The 19614-nt window shown below is 47.9% G+C and overlaps 1 protein-coding gene and 1 long non-coding RNA gene across 6 annotated transcripts in view; one reads left to right on the top strand and one right to left on the bottom strand.

The window, feature by feature from the left end:
* The window catches only part of WDR17 (WD repeat domain 17), an 85744-nt gene extending 72827 nt beyond the window's left edge, over positions 1–12917 (bottom strand). For 4 of the 5 annotated variants that reach the window (XM_079779388.1, XM_079779389.1, XM_079779390.1 and 1 more), the window contains exon 1: positions 12834–12872. The gene's annotated coding sequence lies outside the window, so the exon portion shown is untranslated. Of the gene's footprint in view, positions 1–12833 lie in introns of all 5 variants that reach the window. The other variant, XM_079779391.1, reaches the window with a different exon arrangement.
* A 265-nt stretch (positions 12918–13182) lies between these two features.
* Positions 13183–19487, top strand: LOC307103909. Its single transcript, XR_013813850.1, has 3 exons — positions 13183–13318; positions 15115–16702; positions 17098–19487. It is a non-coding gene; the product is annotated as an uncharacterized lncRNA (long non-coding RNA).
* Positions 19488–19614: the final 127 nt, after the last annotated feature.

Here is a 19614-nt window from a genome sequence, read left to right as displayed (position 1 = left end):
GGATGCTACAGTTTCCCCAACAGCATTTGCCTAAATAAAATACCGAGGAAGCTATGGAGAACTTCTGGTAAGGGCTGGAGGGGAAGATGACCTAATAATGGTGTCCTTTTAGCAAGAACCATCTGAGCCTACGTCTTAACAATCTGCACGCCATAAGCATCTATAGACACAAGCAGCAGACCTTTTTAAATTAAATTCAAAATATCATGGCAGTTAACTTTAAGACTAAGGAGGAAATAGAAATAGACCATCCTTCACAAAGACTGAGGGTCAGCTTCAAACACATTCATTCGTGACTGGAGCGAGGTAGTCTTCCCCACGCTAATGCTTTTCAAAAGCACCAGTGAGTTCTCTCTGAGGAAGACAGCACCACACTGTCTGGCTGCAAATGGAGGGAATTCCAAAGAGGAGGGAGCCCCTCTAGGGAGAGACGGGATGTGCTGATGGTTTCACTGTTGACAGGGCAGGGAGAACGTAGGGTCTGCCAGAAAAGAGGGTGAGAAAAAAATCAGACAAAATTGCACTTCATTCTCAAAGGCCAATGTGCACTAGAGCGTCCACTTAGCATAGCTGGAGGCCCCGGGCAAGCTGAGCTGGCCCTCACAGTGGGGATCTTCTCCACAGGCCTCAGCGGGGTGCTCAGGAGGAAGAGGGCATCAGAGGTGGTGCCCGTAGTGGCTCAGACATGCAGGGAGCCATTGGCTACTGAGAGTGACAGGCAGGAACACTGCAGCCTTCCCTGAATCCTCCGCACATATGAAACAACTAGAAGCCCGATGCACGGCATTCATCAAGGGGCTCGGCCCTCGCAGCTGTGGCAGCTGCCTCGCCCCTCGAAGCCCTGGCTTCGTCCAGAAGGTCGTCCAGAAGGACGTCTGGAAGGTCGTCTGGCTGTCCGGTCTAATTAGCATATTACGCTTTTATTATTGTAGATATCCCCATGAGGGGAGAGGAGACAAACAGCCACACTCCCAAGGGCCACGGGAGGAGCAGAAGAGAAGACCCTCTTCCCCTGGGAGGGACAGGAAGCTCTCCTTCCCGGCCCCAGGAACTAGGCAACGATCCACTACCCGGGGCCGAAGGGAAGAAGCAAAAGCTGATCCCCCGGGTGGAGGGTGGGCAGGACAACATCTGCACCGAAACAGCCCAGATCTGCCAGGGTTTGAGGAGGGGCAGTCTCTCCCACTCAACACCATCGCAGTCCCAGAGTGGAGGGTGGCTGCCACAAAGGGCGGTGGGGAGGGGGAGACACGCTGATCGCCCCCAAGGGCAGGTTCCCCGATCTGGGAGACAGAAATTGTAGTATCATCATATATTCGGGGTACTGTGCGCTAATTAAAATGAGCTATCCACACAAAATGGATGAAGCCTATAATGTAATGATAACTGAAAGTCAAACATAAAATGATACGTAGCACATGATTCCATTTATCGAACTTTAAAAACAAGCAAAACTAATCTGTGCTATTAGAAGTTTTGAGCACGTTTTCTTTGGGGAGAAGGAAGTAGTCACAGGAAGAAGCCATAAGGGGATTTCTAGGAAGCTTAACATGTTTCTTTTTATGCTAAATACTAGAGGCCTGGTGCACGATATTCATGCACGGGCCGGGGGAGAGGGGCGGTTGTCCCTCAGCCCAGCCTGCACCCTCTCCAATCTGGGACCCCTTGGAGGATGTCTGACTGCCAGTAGTCGGACATCACTCTCACAATCTGGGACTGCTGGCTCCTAACCACTCACCTGTCTGGCTGCCTGATTGCCCCTACCCACTCTGCCTGCCAGCCTGATAGCCCCCTAACCGCTCCCCTGCCAGCCTGATTGACACCTAACTGCTCCCCTGCTGGCATGATTGCCACCTAACTGCTCCCCTGCTGACCCGATCACCCCCAACTGCCCTCCCCTGCAGGCCTAGTTGTCCTCAACTGCCTTCCCCTAAAGGCCTGGTCACCCCCAACTGCCCTCCCCTGCTGGCCATCTTATGACAACGTGGGGGGTGGCCATCTTGTGATGTGAGGGTCAATTTGCATATTACCTCTTCATTATATAATATGCTAATGGGAAAATTTTGCTGCTATAAAACACTAAGTTGCACATTTCTGCTGTCAGTCATATCATCTAAATAAAAAGAAATTATACACTAGGAATCCATAGCAGTGTTTTCTAATACTAACAACAAAAGTAAAGGAGAAACACCCCAAATAATCTTGTCCACATATAGATATTGTATAATTGGATTTTATTTTATTTTATTAAGTTCACTGGGACACTCTCATTTATCTTTTTATTTTCCCCTTAGAGTTCCCTGCCCCAGTTACCACCCCCAGCCATCATATGCCGGAACACATTAACTTACGTCTTTCTTTGAGATATAGCACTAATATTTTATTAATCCACAATTGTTTTTAGAAACAATGTCAAGGACAAGCAGATGGACACAAAAAGTAAATATTCTCATAACAGGAGAAGAGCAGAAACTGAAGTCTACCAGAACAAACTGAAGGGGCTGAGAGGGGCTAGATTAAGGACATGCATTGTCCTAGCCAGTGTGGCTCAGTGAATAGAGTGTCGGCCTGAGGACCAAAGGGTCCCGGGTTCGATTACAGGTTCGACTGGTACCTTGGTTGCCAGCCTGGGCCCTGGTCGGGGTACATGCAAGAAGCAACCAACCAATCAATGTGTCTCTCCGTCTTTCCCTTTCTCTTCCACTCTCTCTAAAAGATCAATGAAAAAATATCCTCGGGTGAGGATTAACAAAAAATAAAAAAATAAAAAAGGATATGCATCTGGGATCCAAAATACAACACTGGAATTTAGTTACCGCAATGGTTAGCCACAGTGGGTGTCTGTTAATGCCACACACCAAACAGATCCTCTGAGACGTTAGTCTACAGAGTCCGTGCTGTCACAATCAAATCCCAGCATGGTCAGTGTGGTGTGGGTAAGCAGATAAGCGGATTCTAAGCTTCATAAGGAGATGTAAATGGCCAGGTATAGGCAAGGCAGTCTTGCAGAAGAGGAGCAAAGCTGAAGGTTTATATACTCGCTCACCATACTGACTACAGAGCTATAACAACTCAGACTGTGGTGGGGATACAGGCTGCACAACTGATCAATGGTATAGGATTTGATTCCAGCGGAGATCCCCGTATAGTGTTCATTGTTTATGATGCCAATCATTCTGTAAATTGGGGAAAGAAGAGCATTTTCAATAACTGCTTGTGGGTCAACTGAATACCTTTCTGGAAAAATATGTAAATACTAGAGGCCCAGTGCATGATTGAATCATGCACGTGTAGGGTCCCCTACACGCTTTTGCTTTTGATCACGGGGAGCTGGGTGCCTGTCTGCTAGTGCACCAGGCCTTTCAGAAGCCTCCAGCGCGGCGGAGGCTTCTGAAAGGCCTGGTGTCTGAGCGGAAAGGCATCCAGCTGCCATGCTTTTGCTTTTGATCGCGGGGAGCTGGGTGCCTGTCTGCTGGTATCTGAGTGGACAGGCATCCAGCTACCACGCTTTCACTTTCGATCGCTGGTGCACCAGGCCTTTCAGAAGCCTCCGGCGTGGCGGAGGCTTCTGAAAGGCCTGGTGTCTGAGCGGAAAGGCATCCAGCTGCCACGCTTTTGCTTTTGATCGCGGGGAGTTGGGTGCCTGTCTGCTGGTGCACCAGGCCTTTCAGAAGCCTCCAGTGCGGCGGAGGCTTCTGAAAGGCCTGGTGTCTGAGCGAACAGGCATCCAGCTACCACGCTTTCACTTTCGATCGCTGGTGCACCAGGCCTTTCAGAAGCCTCCGGCGTGGTGGAGGCTTCTGAAAGGCCTGGTGTCTGAGCGGAAAGGCATCCAGCTGCCACGCTTTTGCTTTTGATCGCGGGGAGCTGGGTGCCTATCTGCTGGTGCACCAGGCCTTTCAGAAGCCTCCAGCGTGGCAGAGGCTTCTGAAAGGCCTGGTGTCTGAGCGGACAGGCATCCAGCTGCCACGCTTTCACTTTCGATCACTGGTGCACCAGGCCTTTCAGAAGCCTCCGACGTGGCAGAGGCTTCTGAAAGGCCTGGTGCTTGAGCGGAAAGGCATCCAGCTGCCACACTTTTGCTTTTGATCGCGGGGAGCTGGGTGCCTGAACGGACAGGCACCCAGCTCCCACGCTTTTGATGGTCCGTGGCCTCTGAGGGGGGCTACCCTGCTGTTGAGAGGTGCAGGGGGCGGGACTCCCACCCCCTGCGCCTCTCAACGGCCGCTGAGGGGGGCTGCCGCAGACACCTGGCTACCCTGCCATTGAGAGGCGCAGCTGGGTGTCCGCGCAGGCCCCCTCAGCGGCCGGGGATCTGGCCTCGATCTGGCCGTTGAGAGTCGCAGGGGGCGGGAGTCCCGCCCCCCTCAGTGGCAGCGGATCCGTGCCTCTCAATGGCCGGATAGGCCACCCCGAGTCCCGCCCCCCAGCCTCCCACCGCCCAATCGTGGGCGTAGCGGAGTGATGGTAATTTACATTTTACTCTATTATTAGATAGGATCTTAACCCCACTCTTACATTATGCAAAGAGGCACTACACATAACCCTATACACACAGACACATACATCAACATTCAAAACTAGCAGCACAATTTACCATAGCTAAGATTTGGAAACAGCCTAAGTGCCCATAAGCAGATGAGTGGATTATAAAACTGCAGTACACCTACACAATGGAATCCTACGCTGTGGTAAAAAATAAGTTCTTACCATTTGCAATGCATGGATGGACCTGGAGAGCATTATGCTAAGCAAAATAAGCCAGTCAGAGAAAGATAAATGTCACATGATCTCACTCATTTGTGGATTATAATGAACAACATACACTGATGAACAAAAACAGATCCAGAGACAGAGAAGCATCGATCAGATGCTCAAATCTCAGAGGGAAGGTAGGGGAGGGTGGGGGTAAGGGAGAGAGATCAACCAAAGGACTTGTATGCAGGCATATAAGCCTAACCAATGGACACAGACACCAGGGGAGGGAGGGCATGAGTGGGGGAGTGGGGGGGGGGCAATGGGGGGATAAAAACAAAAAAACTAAAAGAATACACACTACAAGGTAAATAGCTAGCTAATTAATAGTTTAGAATTTATTATTCTCTTTATTAATATTTTCTAAAATTATAATAATCACTTCTCAATTCGTTCATTCAACAAATACTTACTGAGCACCAATTATGTGCCAGTCAGGCACTAAAGATAAAGCACTGTGCAAGCAGATAAAACCCTGCCCTTCCATAGTTTCCCAGGGAAAAAGGGTAAGCAGGCATAGAGATAGAGCCGACACTGTAATTTATTTTTAATTACCAGGTATAAATTTTTATTGATTTCAGAGAGGAAGGGCGAGGGAGAGAGAGAGAGAAACATCAATGATGAGAGAGAATCATTGACTGGCTGCCTCCTGCATGCTCCCTACTGGGGATCGAGCCTGCAACCTGGGCATGTGCCCTTGGCCGGAATTGAACCAGGGACCCTTCAGTCCACAGGCCGATGCTCTATCCACTGAGCCAAACCGGCTAGGGCCAACACTGTAATTTTTAAATTGTTGATTCCGAGGAAAGATTTGAAGATGGGGAGGCAAAACACAAAGCTACCTGGCCAGATAGCTAAGCAGAGGGAGCAGCAAAAGCAAAGACCTGGACTGAAGCTCCCTGGCAGGTCTGAGAAATAGTACGAAAAAATCAGTAAACACATTCAAAATGTGTCCTCAAAGCTCAGAGACATCATGATACAGAGATTCAAGGTAGATCTGTTGAACCTTTATACCCTTCAGAACATTGTAAATTTTCTTAGTAGAAATTTACTGCTTGTATTAATAAAAAACAAAAATCGAAACCCTAAACACATCTTGTTGAAAACCAGCGTTTAAAATAGGAATGCACTATATGCTCACGGCTATGCCAACGTATTTTTGGAATTATATAACCAATATGTGCTTGTTAGAAAACTTTGGAAACTGCAGAAAACGAGAAGACTTTATTTTCATTCGTCCGTGGTTCACTGACTTGGGGTCTTTTTCCTCTGTCTGGTGTCCACGATTCTAAACGGCCACTTTCTCACGGAGATATGTAAAACCACGGTAATCATGGATGACTGAGACTTTAAATCGGTGCATCTCCACGTGGGGCTCTCAGTCTCTTGTGTCAGAATTCACGAAGAAACGGGCCAAGGGTGCAGATTCCTGGATCAAACCCTAAGCCAGCGGGTCAGCATCGCAGCGTCTGGCAACCTGCTTTGCAACATCATTCCCAGAGGATTCACGTGCACAGTGAAACGGAGAGCCACTTACTTCATCCAGCAACAGGAGAGTGAATTAGCAGAAACCCCGCCTCTGTTATCTTCTCCTGGCGGAGATTCAGCTCCTCAATTTCTATCACTCTAAAGTGTTCTTCTCATGCATTTGGCAGGGCGCTTTATTGAGGCATTCCCAACATATGTCAAGTCACAATGTTTTAGAGCGTGGATTATAAAATAGGTCACAGTAAGCACAGTATTAAGCTACGTTAAAACCCTGGATTAGGGAGCAAATAGAATAGGAGAAGGTCATTGCTGTAGTTGGAGTTTGGACCATAAAATAACCACTTCTACCAGTGTGAATTCCAATTTGATCCGCAAAACGTGGGCATTATATGTAGGACCACGAAACTGACTTAAAGATGTGGCAAAGCTAATGCATGCCACCGTTCAGCTACACAGTCACTGTTATATCTCCCTACATTTTAACCACCAGACTGAAAATTATATGGAATTGAATTAAAGAATTGGATTTCTCTAGGTGCTCGAAGGGTTACAGGATCTCTTTAGTTGTAATGTGGAAATGCGTTTTAATTTGACAGGAGAACTAATCCACTTTTCTTGAACAACAGGGTCACTCACATACCTTCAGTGTGACATTCTGAAAGTCAGCCAAAAAACACAGAAAGGGGTAAAATCACATATGGTTCACTCATCAACTAAGAAGTTAAAAGTAAATATTCCATTAAGAGAGACATTATCATGCAAATATGGAAATACTTGCCATAAAAATATATAGGGTTATTTCTGTAATAGAGCATGGCAAAAAGATGTAGCCTCGTCTCTGTCCATAGGACCGTTCCTCATGAAGGAAGACCTGAGTTAAACCATGAACCTGTCAAGCTGAGCATCCCGCCCCTTCTAATTCTCTGCTTCGTAAGTTGGATTTTATTGGTGAGATTTTTAAGTAGGCTTGACCTTTATGCTTATCTATCTGTGACAATCCGGATTTCCATTGGCAGTCACTAAAACTGGCATTTTCATATTCTGGGCAAAGGATGCTAAAAATTATGTTGGCAAGTCAGTTGAAAAAAAATGAGCAAAGGAAATCAAAGGACTATAAAGCTTGAAAGCTTTAAAATGAAAAGAAGCAGCCCACATAAAGTCACTATATCCAAACTTTTCTTTAATATATGCACCCATACAATGATGGATGGCCTGGAATAAATCCTCAACTTTGGGAAGTAAAAGGCTGTATCAGCAAAGGCAGGGCCAATGCGTAGATCGGATCGGTTGCTACTCTACTTTGATAGACCACCTGTCGAAAAGTATGACCTTAGCTAACATAATATTCCCCCTAAAGATGAACTGATATAATTAATGATGATAGCTATTATTGAAATATAGATGCTTATGAAATAGATCTACTATGTTTCCAGGAATGAATTCATTTGTTTAGTAGTTCATGGTACTCCCAAGTTTCCAGAGGGGCATCAGACATAGACATCACCAGCTCGCATGATGATCAGATCCAATGGCTGATCAGATCATGAAGCTATGTCAATACCCCTCAACCTCCACCTTCAGAAGAACCAGCTGAGGCATAGTAAAACCCAAATCCCTGGCCCTCCCCCAGAGATTCTGATTCTGTAGGGGTGTGGCCTGAAAATGTGCATGTCTGGCATGCTCCCTGGAGATACCCATGCTGCTGGTATAGGGTGCACGTTGAATAATACCCCTCATGATGGCATCTGATACCAAAGTGGCAGAAAGTCTAGCAAATAAATGTATCCAACTTCAAAAATGTCACCTAATGGTAACCATAACCTATGCTTTAGATGTAACTTCTGAAAGCTTCCTGTCCCATCTAATAAAGAGAGAATATGCAAATTGACCATAACTCCGCGACAAAGATGGCGGCACCCACGGCCAATAAGGAGGGAATATGCAAATTGACGTGACAAGGCGAGAGGCAGAAGGCAGCTCCGGGCTGGAGCAAAGGTGGAGAGGTGGCTCCGGCCAGAGCGAAGGCGGTGCCGGCAGCCAGGGGAAGGAAGGCCTATTCTTGCATGAATCTTCGTGCATCGGGCCTCTAGTTGCTTATATTCTTTTTTTTTCAAAATATATTTTATTGATTTTTTACAGAGAGGAAGAGAGAGGGATAGAGAGTTAGAAACATCGATGAGAGAGAAACATCGATCAGCTGCCTCTTGCACACCCACTACTGGGGATGTGCTCGCAACCTAGGTACATGCCCTTGACCGGAATCGAACCTGGGACCCTTGAGTCCGCAGGCCGACGCTCTATCCACCGAGCCACACCGGTTTTGGCTAGTTGCTTATATTCTTAACAGTCAATTCTGTACGTTTGGGCTATGTACACCTATGTGCCATTGGGATGCATTAGGATAAAAAATTTGTAAGGTAACTGGGTTCTAAAGAATCACAAAACTTAAATTGTATTAATGAGCAAATCAACAAATAGCAAAACTTGTAGGAAAACACTTTTTTAACTAATAATTTAAGTAAACTCTTACATGATAAAAACCAAACACATGCACATTGTTCATTATGCACCACAATCATCTTAACATTACAAAAGTGATCTAAACCTTCATTACTTGAACTTTTGAATCAGTCACTTGAAGAAATACAATGAAAGAGAAAATGATGTTGTTGATACATTTTTAACATCTTTATGGAGCAGCACAATGCCAAGTGTCAAAGGCTGAAGGTCTAGACCAGCTTTCACTCTGACTAATTTTAAGCAACACAATCTTTATGTATTTAGTGACCTCATTAACAAAATAATCTAACGCCATCCACAAAATAATGGTGTTAGATTATTTTGTCTCCAAGGATCCTTCCAGCTTAAATTCTGAAGCGACTCCTTCAAACCTGTTACCATGTTTACCTTAAAAATAAAATGTGGGCCCTGGCTGGTTTTTCTCAGTGGTTAGAGCATTGGCCTGCAGACCAAAGGGTCTCAGGTTCAATTCTTGGTCAAGGGCACCTACCTGGGTTACAGGTTCGATCCCTACCCTGGCCAGGGCACGTGTAAGAGGCAACCAATCAATGTGTCTCTCTCACATGGATGTTTCTCTCTCTCTCTCTCTCTCTCTCTCTCTCTCTCTCTCTCTCTCTCTCCCCCCTCCCTCCCTCCCTCCCTCCCTTCTTTCCACTCTCTCTAAAAATCAATGGAAAAATATCCTGGATTAAATAAATAAACAAAATGTGGCATAACTTTTCACTTCGACTCATTCATAATGTTTTGTCTTAAAGGACCAAACTAAATTAAATATTAACTATTTCTTATTAACTTCACTTTTCAACCCTCCAGGTCCAATTGGAAAGGAAGTTTTTTGTGTGTTTAGTATGAAATGGAATTTATTATACGTAATTGCAAGTGAGCCTACAGGGATGCTGGTACATGCTCACAACTTAAAATGCTGACAATCTGGAAGAAAACAACAAACCTACACATAAGAAAAATTATTTAATGGCCTCTATGGTGAGTTCTCCATGACTGAGCATTCAAATCTATGAACCAAGTATTCAATGATGCACCATCTTCACTGCAGCATGGAAAAGTATTTCTTACATATTTTAATAATTTTCTCAAACATTACAATGATCAACTATCCCAATAATGGCAAATAACACGGATAAATTATCTCTTGTATAATCTTGTTGCACAAGATTTATATTACTATCTGTTTTCATTATACTAGTATATGGATTTCTTAAATTAGAATATAATAGAATTCCACAGTTTGGGGAGGCAATTAGGCTACTAAATTATACTTTGTAAGTGCATGTAAAGTAATAACAAGTTAAGACTTTTATCCTTATGGTTTAAAAAAAGTATCACTCAAGTAGCTGCTAATGTGACATCCCTATGACAAGTGAACCTGGGCCTACCATTTGAGGTTGTCTTTTCTAGAAAGTCTAGCCTGTTTCAAATGTTCGAATTTCTCTCCAGTTATATTTGTATAGTCTTTGAAATCAAGCGAAAACAACCTCAACAGTCTCCTAACGGGTCAGCCTATGTTTTACCATGAAAATTGTTGAAATCTTCCCTATCATTCATGATGGGATTTTTACCTTCAATATATAGAAAGGTGTAGGCCAAAGCTGGTCATTTTATAGCATTTTCCTACCATGTTTTAAAACCAAAGTTACAGGTCCTTCTTGAACAGTTTAAATAACCTCAAGAAAGAGAAATGTTTTCCTTTAGGCTTTGTTTCTCTGCAGAGTAATTCGGTGTGGGATTTCTCGTTCTCGGCAGGCATCCCTGTCTAATTTCTTGCTCACAGCAAGGTGAATAATCTCATCATCGGGGAGAGAACAATGCCCATGTGGTAATCATGGACCAAGGCCTGGCCTCGGAGGCTGAAAGAGCCAACCAACTCTTGTTTTAATCCATGTCTCTGATACCAAAGAAAAGAAGGAGTCGGGGTAAATAAGAAATCCCTCCCAATCTCCTAATACGATTTCTGTGGATTACAATACTCTCAAGTCCCTGTCTCAAAGACACACAGGAAGCTATAGAACTCCACTTTAATATTTCAGTCAGCGCAATGGAATAGACAAACAAAATATAGAATGAGACAGTTTGGCAATTGCAGAAAGTAGTAGTATGCTTGTATATACGTCATTATCATCAATGGCTGGGTAAACTGGTTATTCAGTAATCGGATCGACTGTTGCCTTCCTCGCATCCATCGGATTTCAAAGAAATACTGGAATGTAGGAAGAAAAATCCTTCAAAACTGTTTGGGTTTCATGTTAGCCTTCTTTACAGAGTTTAAGCAAACACAACTATGTGCTTTGGAGAGTGGGTGCACACTTTATCGATAGTGGCACCTAATCACTCATGATTGACGTCTGGTATCTATGAAGGTGAGACAAACAAAAACAAAACGATTCCGACTCTTCTCTAAGTCACTTAAGAACTGCCGCTGCCTTCCCTATGCCCAGGCCAAGGGCCACAAGATGGAGTCTATAGAAAACAACCCCAAAACCTTCTCCCCGTGGTAGCCCCTCTATCTGGAGCAGAGGAACTAAAAAACACTCTCCTCTAAGCTAAATTAAGTCTGTGGCTTTCTAATCGGTGGAGTTATTGTGACTAATGGGTCACAAAACATTTTGGTACATCAGAACTTAATTATTAAAAACAAAAAGAATGAGGAATTTTAAACCTTTTAAATAAATACATATTTTTTTCAGAGATACAGTTCTTTAAGTATCTCTATTGATATCCATACAGGGGAACATGAGATCTACATAAATAATCATACTCAGCTACCTGTTTTACATGGAGTAAGTCTGTAGAGCACACTTAAATACATTATTTTGTTTTCCTTCCATATGTGCCCTTTGAAACCGGTATTGGTTTATTCCAATTCAGAAAATCTCCCAGGAACTAGTAATGCCAGGACAGTAAAGTAGCATCATTACATCTATCAGTCTCCAAGCAATCCACCAAAGCAGGGTCCCCGGAATGTTGTGGAATTCAGTCACCCAATGACCACATTTAACTTCAGATGGCAGAGCCAGCAAGACGGTCAGACCGCAGGACTCAGGCAGGGAAGACACAGCTATGCCCCTTTCTCGCCTGGAGGCCAAGGGGCAGAATCTCAGCAGGAGTGGGTGCTCTCCCAGGGGCTGTGAGCACCAGCCCCTCCAGCCAACCTCCGGGGCCAGGCGGGGTCTGGGCCAGGCACAGGGACATCATCGCTCCCTGTGGGCAGACTCCTCCTTGGAGATGTGCAAGCAGGAATAATGACCCAGGGAGGCCTGCAGGGAGCTGCAGAAATCCCCCAAAGAATTCACTCCGTGGAGAAACAAAGCCTCAAGGAAACCTTTTACTTAAAAATATTCCACAAGGACCATAACCTGGGCTACAGAGATGGGCAGAGCAATGAGATCCTGTGGCTCGTATTTCTGAAAGTCTCAGACCATGCAAGACTCTTCAAATCCTTGTTCGAGACTCCCATAAATAAATCTATATATATATGGGAGTTACAAAATCAAGGGTGCCTTACTTTTGATGCATGACCAAAGTAATCACTAAAGGTCATTCCAATCAATTGCGTTTAATTGATATAGAAATAAAAGTCAGCTTAAATTTTGCTCCTTTCAATATTTGCATGCAAAAGTCTGGATTCTTTTAGGGGGCAGGGCATGTTGTATGGTCAGAAACACAGCGTATACGACGCCCCTCACATTCCACAGTCTTTTTCCGGATGTCTCCTCTTTTCCTGACCTGACCGCTGTCTCGGTACAACCTGAAGACCAAGACCCGCTTCGGAGGGGAGGTCAGCCACGCAGCATGCCGGCGGGCACCACCCACACCCGGAGAACACCGGCGTCCCCGTCCCCAGCGGGCTGAGATCCGTGAAGGCGGGGCGCTGCTGCGAGGGGCGCGGGGCGCGGACCGGGGTGTGTGAGGCTGGGAGGGGGACACCGTCGTGTGCACCTCCCAGGAGCGCGCGGAGCCCGGTCTGCGCCCTGGAGGGCCCGCCAGCACCCACGGTTGCGCGACGCCGCAGGGTCCGGGAGGGCCGTCCCCGCCCGCCGCCCGCGGCTCCTTACCTGCGGGGGAAGCGCCGCCGCCGCCGCCGCCGCCGCGCACGGAGCCCGGGCTGAAGTGGGCGCAGCCGGCCAGCTCCCGAGCGCGGCCCCGCCCCGCCCCGCCAGGCCCCGCCCCGCCCCGCCAGGCCCCGCCCTCCACGCCGGCGCCCCGCCCTCTCCGCCGGCGCCCCGAAGGTTCCAGGGGCAGGAGGGCGGGCTCCACCAGCCAACCGCGGCCCCCCAGCGCTCCTGGTCCCGCCCCGAGGTCCACGTGACGGCTCTCCTGGCCTCTGATTGGAGCGCCAGGTGGAGAGGCGGAAGTGGCTCGTGACCCTGGGATACAAAAGGCGCCAGAGGCGGTTACCTAGCAACGGGCAGTCCGCCAGGAAGATGTGGGTCCGGGCTCCGCGAGGCTTCGGCGGAGTTTGAGGCGAGGCCGACGGTTGGGAAGACAGTGAGCCGCCCCTAACGCTTCCCGCAGGCGGAGTCCGCGCTTTCCTGGCAGTGTAAGCGGGGGACATGTGCAGGCCACGCAGGGGTCCTCAAACTAGGCCCGCGGGACACAGGCGGCCGCCGAGGGCGCTTATCCGGCCCGGCCCGCCGAGGACGGTTATCCGCCCGGCCCGCCGAGGGCGTTTATCCGGCCCGGCCCGCCGAGGGCGTTTATCCGGCCCGGCCCGCCGAGGGCGTTTATCCGGCCCGGCCCGCCGAGGGCGTTTATCCGGCCCGGCCCGCCGAGGGCGTTTATCCGGCCCGGCCCGCCGAGGGCGTTTATCCGGCCCGGCCCGCCGAGGGCGTTTATCCGGCCCGGCCCGCCGAGGGCGTTTATCCGGCCCGGCCCGCCGAGGGCGTTTATCCGGCCCGGCCCGCTGAGGGCGTTTATCCGCCCGGCCCGCCGAGGACGGTTATCCGCCCGGCCCGCTGAGGGCCTTTATCCGCCCGGCCCGCCGAGGGCGCTTATCCGCCCGGCCCGCCGAGGGCGTTTATCCGCCCGGCCCGCCGAGGGCGCTTATCCGCCCGGCCCGCCGAGGGCGCTTATCCGCCCGGCCCGCCGAGGGCGTTTATCCGCCCGGCCCGCCGAGGGCGCTTATCCGCCCGGCCCGCCGAGGGCGTTTATCCGCCCGGCCCGCCGAGGGCGCTTATCCGCCCGGCCCGCCGAGGGCGTTTATCCGGGCCCGGCCCGCCGAGGATGGTTATCCGGGCCCGGCCCGCCGAGGGCGTTTATCCGCCCGGCCCGCCGAGGATGGTTATCCGGGCCCGGCCCGCCGAGGGCGTTTATCCGGGCCCGGCCCGCCGAGGGCGTTTATCCGGCCCGGCCCGCCGAGGGCGTTTATCCGGCCCGGCCCGCCGAGGACGGTTATCCGCCCGGCCCGCCGAGGGCCTTTATCCGCCCGGCCCGCCGAGGGCGCTTATCCGCCCGGCCCGCCGAGGGCGTTTATCCAGCCCGGCCCGCCGAGGGCGTTTATCCGGCCCGCCGAGGGCCTTTATCCGCCCGGCCCGCCGAGGGCGTTTATCCAGCCCGGCCCGCCGAGGGCGTTTATCCGCCCGGCCCGCCGAGGGCCTTTATCCGCCCGGCCCGCCGAGGGCGCTTATCCGGCCCGCCGAGGGCGTTTATCCGCCCGGCCCGCCGAGGGCGTTTATCCGGCCCGCCGAGGGCGTTTATCCGGCCCGGCCCGCTGAGGGCGTTTATCCGCCCGGCCCGCCGAGGACGGTTATCCGGCCCGCCGAGGGCGTTTATCCGCCCGGCCCGCCGAGGACGGTTATCCGGCCCGCCGAGGGCGTTTACCGGCCCGGCCCGCCGAGGGCGTTTATCCGCCCGGCCGCCGGGTGTTTTTGCCGCCGCCTGTCCCGGCCGCCATGTGCCCGGGTGGGGTGTGCGCCGCACTCTCCCCTCCTGCTCCCTGAGGGACAGGGAGCGGCCCCCGTGTAAAAAGTGTGAGGACCCCTGGCCGAGTGTCCTGGCGGGGCGCAGGAGGGAGGCGGGTCTCCCTCAGACCCTCCCCGCACTTCCCTGTGGTCTCGTGGGGCCCAGGGAGACGCCTCGGGGTGCCGCCGCTTTGTCTCCCTCAGGGGAGCGGTGTGCGGTTCACACACGGCCTTCCGGTGTGCACCGCCGGCATTCGCCTTGTGGGATCTGGCTGAATGGAAATACTCGGTACTGCCATTTATATTTTCGTCTCCATGTCTCTGAAATACCTTCGCTGCCCATGGCCTTTACCAGATACACGGGGGAAACGAAGCCTTCGTGTACTTGACGTACAGAGTATTCCATTTCATTTATTCAGCTTTAATTCTATTTCAGACCCTGACTCGTTAACGAATGGTCGGACTCTATCCTGACCAGGGAAATTCCCTGGACAAAGTATTCCCTGCAGGCTGTTTCCTCCCACGGCACCTACTTCATTCTGCAAACTAGAACTGACTGAAAAGTTGCCTTTCCACACAGACGGTAAGCTTGTTAAAAGCTACAGGCAGCTCTTACAACTGTTCCCTACGTCGAACCAAGTGCCTGATGAACAGCAGACCTTCAAAGAAGGTGGATGGATGGATGGATGGATAAAGGAATAAAGTAGCCCATCCTCTAGAGAAAATAAAAATGGCAACAACTTAGTATAATTCAATGTGTTAAGTTCTACAGCGGGGTTATATAAACGTTCCGTGAGATGATTTCATGTGAAGGAGGGAGAATTTTTTTCTTCCAGTGTATTCAGAGAAATGTTCAATAAGAGTGCTATTTGAACAGGAACTCAAAAAAACACACACAAAACAAACCAGATTTCACCTGCTGGAAAAGGAAACAGGACTTACTCCGCAGCAGGAACAGCATGGCCAAAAGCACAACGTGGGGAAGTGCATGCTAGATCTGCCTGATTTTGACTCGTTTGCTTTCTCTGAGGAGGTGAGGATAGGGACCTAAAGATATGAGGCGGAGAGAAAAATTAAAAAATACATATTGAAATGGCCAAAGAAAACCAGACTGAGAAGGACATGGACTCGCTATTCAGATTACACTCTGACCTCTGAAACCAGGGCTTTTTCTTGAGGAGATGTTAGAGGACATCAGGCTGCAGAGAAGTAAAAAAGCACAGTTGATCAGGAGAAAAGTGCAGTCATTTGTGGAAAAGATGCTGATGGCCTGAACTCAGACAATGAAAGGGGGAATGATGAAGAGGGAAGATCACAGAAGTATTTCTGGGAAAATAGACTCTCATTTCCTTTCTGACTGATATTGAGGGGCACCACGCTAAACAATTGATAAGATACTAGTACATGAAGAGAAAACAGTGGGCAAAGACATGCCTAGCTCGGCCCATCGGTTGGATAGAAAAGTCTTGTATGTCTAGTTGTTTCATAATGGCTCCAGCTCTTTAGTTAAGAATCATAAATCAAGTGGAACATTAGAAATTATCTGTTTATGCATTCAGAATTTGAAGATGAAGGTCTGAGGCCTGGAGCGTTATGCATTTGTCAAGTCACACAGAGTTGATACAATCATCCCAGACGCCCAATCAGCGCCCTTCTCCCTTTACTACGATTTCGGTCACTGGTTTTGAAAGGGAGATTCAAACAATAGCAGACGTAGTTAGATTTAGAACCAGAGAGAAACGCTCTAACCTAATTTCGGAGAAAAAGATCTCTAATTTTTATTCTTTCATTCAAGGAACATTGAGTGTGTACTCTCATCTTACAACGGAAAAAATGGTCAATCACTCAGGCTAAGAGTTTCGGGGCAATCATTCGTTCTTCACACAGTACAGCGAGTTCTTCATGATGAGACTGGAAAGCAGAGCGGTGAGGGGGATGAAATGACTCCAGTCGAGTCATCTTCAAGGCCAGGCGAGTTCTTTGCGATCAGTGTATTGGAAAAGGTGTTCAATGCTGTTCATGTGGTGAGTTCCTTTTCAGTGAATATTCTAAAAAAAAAGAAGAAGAACTCCTTACATTTTAGAAAAATTTAGCGAAAGGGGTTTTCAATTCACCTAAATTAAAAGCCCTCTTACACTATCTTTTTGTTCTTGTTAATCCTCACCCGAGGATATTTTTCCATTGATTCCTGGGATGCTCTATCCACTGAGCCAGACCAGCTAGGGCCCTCTCACACTATTTTTAATGTAAAAGTGGAAAGAACAAAACAAGCATGTCAAAAAAACTCCCAAAAACCTGATCAAACTGAGGCGCAGTGAATACATAAAGAACTAAATATTTTAAAACTTTCTGCATGTGAAAGAACTTTTAAAACTTTGAATAGTTTTTTTTTTAAATATATTTTATTTATTTTTTACAGAGAGGAAGGAAGAGGGATAGAGAGCTGGAAACATCGATGAGAGAGAAACATCGACCAGCTGCCTCCTGCACACCCCCTACCGGGGCTGTGCCCGCAACCCATGTATATGCCCTTGACCGGAATCGAACCTGGGACCTTTCAGTCCGAAGACCGACGCTCTATCCACTGAGCCAAACCGGTTTCAGCTAAAACTTGTAATAGTTTTAAAAAAATATAATCTATTTCCACAATATTGTCTATAAATATATATATATATATACACACACACGTATGCATATATATATATATATACACATATATATGTATGTGTGTGTGTATATATATATATATATCACATACATTGAAAAATTAATGTTAACATTTCGGTTGTTATAAAATATAGTACTTATCTAACATTACTCTTTGGACTTCGTGATGTGCCAAAGGGGCTTAAAATTAATTAACCAATAATTGTATAAAATTTGAGATTTTTATCGCCAGAATAATATTGATTGAATTCTTTAAAACATTTTAAGTTATGAAGTATTTAAACAGGAAAATACAGAGAATAGCACAATAAATACATGTTTACCTTCTGCCATATTTCTGTCTTAAAAAAATAACATTTATAAAGTAAAATAGTCACTTTTTCCCCCTCTTGTCATAACCTCTCATTTCACTCAGATGTAACTGATCTAATAGATAAACCTATATTCTAAATGTGCTTATTCTCTGTCACTATTTTAAGCATTTCATACATATTGGTGTGTGCAGGCATATTTACTTTGATTGATACGGGTCTCGCTGTAGAAGCAAACATATGACCACAATTTGTTCACTTACCTGTAGGTGATGCTTAAGTTGTGCGAACCTTTGCCTCATGTGAAATGCACTGAATCTCCTTGTCTGTGGGCTTCTCAGACCACAAGGTGGGGTTGCTGGATCATGATCATGTACGTGCAGGTTCAGATATAACATGTATTTCCATGTTCGGATGTAACATGTACGTGCAGGTTCAGGTATAACATGCATGTACATGTTTGGATATAACATGCACTTGCATGTTCAGGTATAACATGTATGTGCAGGTTCAGATATAACATGTGTGTGCAGGTTCCAGTATAATATGTATGTGCATTTTCAGGTATAACATGTATGTGTATGTTCAGATATACCATGTATTTGCATGTTCGGGTGTAACATGTATGTGCAGGTTCAGGTATAACATGCATGTGCATGTTCAGATATATCATGAACGTGCATGTTCAGGTATAACATGTACGTGCAGGTTCGGGTATAACATGTGTGTGCAGGTTCCGGTATAACGTGTGTGCAGGTTCCAGTATAATATGTATGTGCATGTTCAGGTATAACATGTATGTGCACAGTCAGGTATAACATGTACGTGCATGTTCAGGTATAACATGTATTTGCATATTCGGGTGTAACATGTACGTGCATGTTCGGATGTAACATGTACGTGCAGGTTCGGGTATAACGTGTGTGCAGGTTCCGGTATAATATGTATGTGCATGTTCAGGTATAACATGTATGTGCACGTTCAGGTATAACATGTACGTGCACGGTCAGGTATAACGTGTATTTGCATGTTCGGGTGTAACATGTACGTGCAGGTTCAGGTATAACAGATATTACCCAGTTCCTCTCTGTTTACCCTCTAGCCAGCAGCCTATAAGTGTCTCCCTGCCCTTATCCTCACTGACATCATATTTTCCCACTTTTTCCAACAGATGAGTGAAATGGCATCTTATCACTTAAAGATATATTTACTGCATTTGTTGACATGGAACATTCTTTGTGTTTGTAAATGGACAGTTCATTTCCTTTGCGTATTTTTCTTTATTTGTTTCACTTTTCCTTATAGATTTACTAGAAGCCTGGTGCACGAAATTTGTGCACGGCGGGGGCTTTTCCCTCAACCCAGCCTGCACCCTCTCCAATCTGGGACTCCTGGAGGGATGTCCAACTGCCCGTTTAGGCCCGATCCTGGTGGGATCGGGCCTAAACGGGCAGTCGAACATCCCTCTCACAATCCAGGACTGCTGGCTCCCAACTGCTTGCCTGCCTGCCTTCCTGATTGCCCCTAACCGCTTCTGCCTGCCAGCCTGATCACCCCCTAACCACTCCGCTGCCAGCCTGGTTGATGCTTAACTGATCCCCTGCCAGCCTGTTTGCCCCCACCTTCCCTCCTCTGCCAGCCTGGTCACCCCTAACTGCCCTCTCCTGCAGGGTTGATCACCTCCAACTGCCCTCCCTTGCAAGCCTGGTCCCTCTCAACTGCCCTCCCTTGCAGGCCTGGTCCCTCACAACTGCCCTCCCTTGCAGGCCGGGTGCCTCCCAACTGCCCTCTCCTGCTGGCCATCTTGTAGTGGCCATCTTGTGTCCACATGGGGGCAGGATCTTTGACCACATGGGGGCAGCTATATTGTGTGTTGCAGTGATGATCAATCTGCATATTACTCTTTTATTAGATAAGATAGAGGCCTGGTACAGGGGTGGAGGCCAGCTGGTTTGCCC

Source organism: Cnephaeus nilssonii (assembly GCF_951640355.1).
Source record: "Cnephaeus nilssonii genome assembly, chromosome: 8".
In the NCBI taxonomy this organism is placed as follows: domain Eukaryota; kingdom Metazoa; phylum Chordata; class Mammalia; order Chiroptera; family Vespertilionidae; genus Cnephaeus; species Cnephaeus nilssonii.
This window is presented reverse-complemented; position numbering and strand designations above follow the sequence as displayed.